Here is an 8,009-nt window from a genome sequence, read left to right as displayed (position 1 = left end):
ATTTCCCAGGGCACGCGTAAGCTCGTCGTTCTCTCTGTTGGGCTCGAACAACCCGGACCGAGCCTCTTCTATTGCAACAAGTAGCTTATCTTCGGCTCCGTCCAGACATGCCTTCTTGGAAACTTTGCCTGTCTTCGGGTCCAACTCCCCCCCATGCGCATAGAACCAAGTCCTGCACCTGGGGGGCCAGCTCAATGTTTCTGGAGTTACACTTGCATCCAGCATCTCTTTCTCAGACTTATCCCACTTAGGCATTCCCATCGCATAGCCACCTGGCCCCAGCTTATGGAACTTATCCTTTTTTGCGGCATTGGCCCTGTTTATTCTTGACCGTTCCTTAGATAATTCGGAATCCTTGAATTTCACAAAATTGTCCCAATGAGCACTTTGATTCTCTAGTGTTCCCTCGAATACTGGAGTCTTCCTTCCTCCCTTGACGTACTTGTCCATTCACGATTCTTGTAGTTCTTGAATGCAACCGTCATCTTCCTAAGAGCAGCGTCCTTGACTTTCTGCACATCTGCTTTTGTGAAATGACCTGGTAGGGTGAAATGTTCCATGAGAGTATCCCAAAGCAGACGTTTTTGTCTGTCGTCGACAAAAGTAAGATCTGGACGTGGCTTTGCTGGCTTTCTCCATTCTTGAAGGGAGATCGGGAGTTGGTCCTTCACAAGAACTGCGCACTGACGAACGAACTTGTCCGCAATCTTCTTAGGCGCTAATGGTTCGCCATTACGTTTGATTGCCTCGATATTATACTTTACGCCCTCCTTCAACTTTTTGTTCGGGCCTCGTTTCGTCCTTTTGCCTGAAGATTTGCTCGATCCGGATGGCTGAAAGAAGAAAGATCGATTCGTTAATATATCTTCAACTCATTTAAAACATGTGATGATCACCAGATGCCTGCTTATATAAATATATATACCTCTCCGGTGTTGTCATAATCGTAGTTCATGACTTCATCAATTCGGTCGCCGCGATCGGATATCATATCACCCTCTCCGGTGTTGTTTAGAAATTCGGAGCCGTCATAATCTTCTTCATTCTGATCATCATCTGGCCCGCGTATTATATCGAACATGGTCTGTTCTCCCTCTCTGTTGGTATTGTCCGCCATAGCTTTTATTTAACTATGCCAAAAGAAATATAAAACAATTTAGTATTCAAATTACATCGTCTCGAGTAATAGATATAATCTCGAATACATCGTCTCAAATAATAGATAATCTCGAATACATCGTCTCGAATAATAGATATAATCTCGAATACATCGTCTCAAATAATAAATATAATCTCGAATACATCGTCTCGAATAATAGATATAATCTCGAATACATCGTCTCGAATAATAGATATAATCTCGAATACATCGTCTCGAATAATAGATATAATCTCGAATACATCGTCTCGAATAATAGATATAATCTCGAATACATCGTCTCGAATAATAGATATAATCTCGAATACATCGTCTCGAATAATAGATATAATCTCGAATACATCGTCTCGAATAATAGATATAATCTCGAATACATCATCTCGAATAATATATAATCTCGAATACATCGTCTTGAATATTATATATCGAGTACATCACTGGCTAGGTAGCTAATAAAGATCGAATACTACAGAATAATCTAGGACACTCGCGGTTCCTGCGGCGCGGGCGGTGGACACCCAAAGAGGAACCCTCACAGGATCATAGCTGAAGTGAGATCTCTGAAGAAACTGCCAGGTATTGGAGAACCTGCCGCCCTCTAACGCAACCATGTAGCGATGGACGTGCTCGTCCTCCTCCCTGACACGGCGACGTACCACCTCCGGCGGGGCCGACTCCCTCCGCACCGAAACTGGCCCACGCGAACGCCACCAAATGAGATCAGGGTCGACGACAGGACCCGGGGCCGGGTTCCTCATGAAGCGGCGCGCCCCTCCAGGCAGCACCTCCCAGTGCCAACCCGGCGGAGCCCAGTCCCGGACATGGGTCAGTCGGACGTCGTCGCGGACGGGTCGACGGCGAGGATGCGGGCCGGGCATCGTCGAGAACAAATACTAGCTATATGCCCGCAAAAAGTAACATTTTTTTTAATGATTGGATTTTGATAACTAAAATTTCTATATAACTAACATTTCTATAACATTTCTAACAATTCTAACATTTCTAACTATTCTAACAATTCTAACAATTCTAACATTTCTAACTATTTCTAAAAAACAGAAAAATTTCTAACAATTTCTAAAAAACAGAAAAATTTCTAACAATTCTAACTTTTTTATAACTATTTCTATAACTAAAAAACAGAAAAATTTCTAACAATTCTAACATTGCTAACTATTCTAACATTTCTAACAATTCTAACATTTCTAACTATTTCTAAAAAATAGAAAAATTTCTAACAATTTCTAAAAAACAGAAAAATTTCTAACAAGTGTGTGTGTGTGTGCACGCTCACCGGCGAGGCGAGAGGCGACGAGGGGCGGCGACGGGGATGGCGACTGGCGCGGCGACGACGGGGACAGGGACGGGGCGGCGTTGACGGGGACGGGGACGTACGGGCCGGGGCGGCGACGACGGGGACGGGGACGACGCGGGACGGCCCGGGACGGGGCGGCGGTGACGACGGGGACGACGGGGCGGCGATGACGGGGACGGGGCGGCGACGAGGGATGGAGACGTACGGGGGGCGCGGCGGGCGACGGTGCAGAGGAGAAGAAGCAGATGAGAAACTGAAATTTTCGTAAGTGTTGTTTATATAGGAGGGGCCTTTAGTACCGGTTGGAGCCACTAACCGGTACTAAAGGCCTGTTTTGGCCAGGCGAAGCGGCGGGAAGCGACCCCCTTTAGTACTGGGTGGTGGCTCCAACCGGTACTAAAGGCCCCCCCTTTAGTACCGGTTGGTGGCACGACCCGGTACTAAAGGGGTGCGCTGGCGCAGGTGCGGTGCGGCAAGTTTAGTCCCACCTCGCTAGTCGAAGGGCGACCGCACTGGTTTATAAACCCCCGTGTGGTAGCTCTCTCGAGCTCCTCTCCAAAGCAGGCCTACTAGGCCTACATGTTCTGTGCTGCCCTGTAGGCCTACTGGGCCTTTGCGGGCCTGCATCCTGGCCCAACAACAGGTTGGGTTTCTAGTCGTATGCCGGCCGCTTTGGCCTAGTAGGCGGGCTTTTTTTGCTTTATTTATTTTTGAGTTGTTTTTTTGTGTATTTAGAGTTTCTTTGTGAATATTTTTGCTTTAGGTACAAAAAATTACAAACTTTCTGTTAGTGCCCGTAGTTTTCAAATTTGAGTAGTTTAAATTTTGAATTATTTGAAATTAGTGTGAATCACTAGTTTGTAAATAACTTAACTTTAAAAATCAGTAAAGGCATAAAAGAATTTGTTTGCACATAAAATTTCTTCGCGTTTCAAATGCCAAAACACATAATTAACTACCCTAACTATTACAGAGATTCCCTTCTGGGTGTGAAACACAGAAGAAAGTGATGATAGTGAAGCCGATCACATCCCAGATCTTTGGGTGTGAAACTTTTTCTTCGCGTGTGTCCCTTTGCGCTGTAACCATGGAAAATCTTCATCATTTAACGGGATGCTCGGGTCAATATTCACTGTGAATGGAGCAATTTCATCAAACTTTTCATAATCTTCTGACTTGTCTGTCTTGTCATCCACTCCCACGATGTTTCTCTTCCCAGAAAGAACTATCTGCCGCTTTGGCTCATCGTACGATGCATTCGCTTCCTTATCTTTTCTTTTTCTTGGCTTGGTAGACATGTCCTTCACATAGAAAACCTGTGCCACATCATTGGCTAGGACGAATGGTTCGTCTGCATACGCAAGATTGTTGAGATCCACTGTTGTCATTCCGTACTGCGGGTCTTCCGTTACCCCGCCTCGTGTCATATTGACCCATTTGCACCGAAACAAAGGGACCTTCAAACCACATCGATAGTCAAGTTCCCATATGTCATGTATATAACCATAATATGTTTCCTTTCCCGTCTTGGTTTCTGCATCAAAGCGGACACCACTGTTTTGGTTGGTGCTCTTCTTATCTTGGGCAATCGTGTAAAATGTATTACCATTTATCTCGTACCCTTTGAAAGTCATTATATTCGAAGATGGTAACTGGGACAGCAAGTACAGGTCATCTTCAATAGAGGTGTCATGCATGGTACGTGTCTGCAACCAGCTGGCGAAACTCCTGGTTTGTTCACGTGTAATCCAGTCATCAGACCGCTCCGGGTGTTTGGAGCGTAGCAAATTCTTGTGTTCATCCATATACGGAGCCACCAAGGCGGAATTCTGTAGAACTGTGTAGTGTGCTTCAGTGAGAGAATGTCCATCCATACATATTATTTGTTCCCCTCCTAGCGTGCCTTTTCCATCCAGTCTGCCCTTATGCCGCGATTCAGGAACACCAATCGGCTTAAGGTCAGGAATAAAGTCAATACAAAACTCAATGACCTCCTCATTTTGACGGCCCTTGGAGATGCTTCCTTCTGGCCTAGCACGGTTATGAATATATTTCTTTAAGACTCCCATGAACCTCTCAAAGGGGAACATATTGTGTAGAAATACAGGACCCAAAACGTTAATCTCTTCGCATAGGTGAACTAGGACATGCGTCATGATGTTGAAGAAGGATGGTGGGAACACCAACTCGAAACTGACAAGACATTGCACCAAATCATTCTCTAACCTTGGTATGATTTCTGGATCGATTACCTTCTGAGAGATTGCATTGAGAAATGCACATAGCTTCACAATGGCTAATCGAACCTTTTCCGGTAGAAGCCCCCTCAATGCAACCGGAAGCAGTTGAGTCATAATCACGTGGCAGTCATGAGACTTTAGGTTCTGGAATTTTTTCTCTGCCATGTTTATTATTCCCTTTATATTCAACGAGAAGCCAGACGGTACCTTAATACCGAGCAGGGATTCAAAGAAGATTTCCTTCTCTTCTTTGGTAAGAGCATAGCTTGCATGACCCTGATGTATGCCGTCTTTTCCGTGCATACGTTGCTGGTCCTCTCGTGCCTCAGGTGTATCTTTTGTCTTCCCATACACGCCCAAGAAGCCAAGCAGGGTCACACAAAGATTCTTCGTCACGTGCATCACGTCGATTGCGGAGCGGACCTCTAGGTCTTTCCAATAGGGCAGGTCCCAAAATATAGATTTCTTCTTCCACATGGGTGCGCGTCTGTCAGCGTCATTCGGAACAGATTGTCCACCAGGACTCTTTCCAAAGACCACCTTCAAATCCTTGACCATATCGTGTACATCAGCACTAGTACGGTGGCGAGGCTCCGTCCGGTGATCCGCCTCACCTTTGAAATGCTTGCCTTTCTTTCTTATGGGACCAGGTACACATTCTTCTTACAATTAGCCAAATATATACTGTCGGTATCGTCCAAACAGTGCGTGCATGCGCGGTATCCCTTGTTTGTCTGTCCTGAAAGGTTACTGAGAGCAGGCCAATCATTGATGGTCACAAACAGCAACGCCTTTAGGTCAAATTCTTCCCCCATGTGCTCATCCCATGCACGTACACCTGTTCCATTCCACAATTGTAAGAGTTCTTCAACTAATGGCCTTAGGTACACATCAATGTCGTTGCCGGGTTGCTTAGGGCCTTGGATGAGCACTGGCATCATAATGAACTTCCGCTTCATGCACAACCAAGGAGGAAGGTTATACAAACATAGAGTCACAGGCCAGGTGCTATGGTTGCTGCTCTGCTCCCCAAAAGGATTAATGCCATCTGCGCTTAGACCAAACCATACGCTCCTTGCGTCATCTGCAAACTCCTTCCCGTACTTTCTTTCGATTTTTCTCCACTGCGACCCGTCAGCGGGTACTCTCAACTTTCCGTCTTTCTTACAGTCTTCTCTGTGCCATCGCATCGCCTTGGCATGCTCTTTGTTTTGGAACAAACGTTTCAACCGTGGTATTATAGGAGCATACCACATCACCTTGGCAGGAATCTTCTTCCTGGGGCGCTCGCCCTCGACATCACCAGGGTCATCGCGGCTGATCTTATAGCGCAATGCACCACATACCGGGCAAGCGTTCAAATCCTCGTACTCACCGCGGTAGAGGATGCAATCATTAGGGCATGCATGTATCTTCTGCACCTCTAACCCTAGAGGGCAGACAGCCTTCTTTGCTTCGTACGTACTCTCGGGCAATTCGTTGTCCTTTGGAAGCATATCCTTTATCATTACCAGCAACTTTCCAAATCCCTTGTCAGATATACCATTCTCTGCCTTCCATTGCAGCAATTCCAGTATGGTGCCCAGCTTTTTTTTGTCACCTACGCAATTCGGGTACAACAATTTTTTGTGATCCTCTAACATGCGCTGCAACTTCTTCTTCTCCAAATCACTTGCGCAGTTTCTCTTTGCATCGGCAATGGCCCGACCTAGATCATCAACGGGCTCATCTGATGCCTCTTCTTCAGCTTCTTCCCGCATTGCCGGCTCAGCTTCTTCCCGCATTACCGGCTCAGCTTCTTCCCCCATTGTTGTATCATCGTATTCAAGGAACACATGGCCAGGATAGCTGTCGTCGTCCTCTTCTTCTTCATTGTCTTCCATCATAACCCCTCTTTCTCCGTTCTTCGTCCAAACATTATAGTGGGGCATGAAACCGGACTTAAACAGGTGGACGTGAATGGTTCTTGACGTAGAGTAATTGTGACCATTCTTACAGCGAGCACATGGACAAGGCATAAAACCATCTTCCTGCTTGTTTGCCTCAGCCGCAAGCAGAAAAGTATGCACGCCCTCAACGAACTGGGGAGAGCATCGGTCATCGTACATCCATTGCCGACTCATCTTCATTACACAACACCGAATAGACCAAATTAATACAAGTTCATACATAAAGTTCATACAACACTTAAATGCAACAAACAAATAACTCTCTAGCTAAAGCATTTAAATGCAACAACAAATACGATCAAGATCGCAACTAAGGTAACAATGGATCCAACAGCATAATGATACCAAGCCTCACTATCGATGGCATATTTTCTAATCTTTCTAATCTTCAAGCGCATTTTCTCCATCTTGATCTTGTGATCATCGACGACATCGGCAACATGCAACTCCAATTCCATCTTCTCCCCCTCAATTCTTTTCAATTTTTCCTTCAAATCCTCGTTTTCTCTTTCAACTAAATTGAACCTCTCGACAATAGGGTCGGTTGGAATTTCCGGTTCAACTACCTCCTACATACAAATATCTATGTCAACTTGATGGGCATAATTTGTCATAAACACGAAATGCAACTAGTTTTAAAAGAGAATATATATACCACATCCGAATCATAACAAGGACGAGGGCCGACGGGGATGGATATCAAAACCATAGCACTATATGTATAACAAACAACGTATGGGTAAGATAATTATACGAGTAATTATATATCCAAATCACACAAACATCAATTTTTATATAAAATTTCATGAACAAGAGGCTCACCACAAGGTGGTGCCGGTGACGGGACGGTGCGGGCGATCGACGGTGGTTACGACGGAGATTTAGAAGGAACTAAGTAAACCACACCTACATATGCAAACTAAGTGTTATTTTTGACCTCAAATTGCATATAAATCAAATACTAGCATATATATATATATATCCTCCCAAATTACTATACTCACAAATTAATCACTATATAAAGCATTACAAGAGCTAATCTAGCAATGAGAGATGAAAGGACAAAGTTGCTAACCTTTGTGATCATTTGAATGGATGGGGGCCTTCAAATCTTGACAAATTTTGGGCAAAATGTGTGATGAGCTCGAGAGGAAGAGGGGAAGAACAGAGAGGAGAGGGGAAAGGGGAAGAACAGAGCGAGCTCGGGTGGACGAAGGGTTTATGTAGGACGACCTTTAGTACCGGTTTGTGCCAAGAACCGGTACTAAAGGGGCTGGAGGGGCCCCAGTCTGACAACATCCTGCCACCACTCTCATTAGTACCGGTTCGTGGCACGAACCGGTGCT

Source organism: Triticum urartu, chromosome 7 (assembly GCF_003073215.2).
Source record: "Triticum urartu cultivar G1812 chromosome 7, Tu2.1, whole genome shotgun sequence".
Classification (NCBI taxonomy): Eukaryota; Viridiplantae; Streptophyta; class Magnoliopsida; order Poales; family Poaceae; genus Triticum; species Triticum urartu.
The sequence above is the reverse complement of the archived record's forward strand: the minus strand, read 5'-3'. Positions refer to the sequence as shown.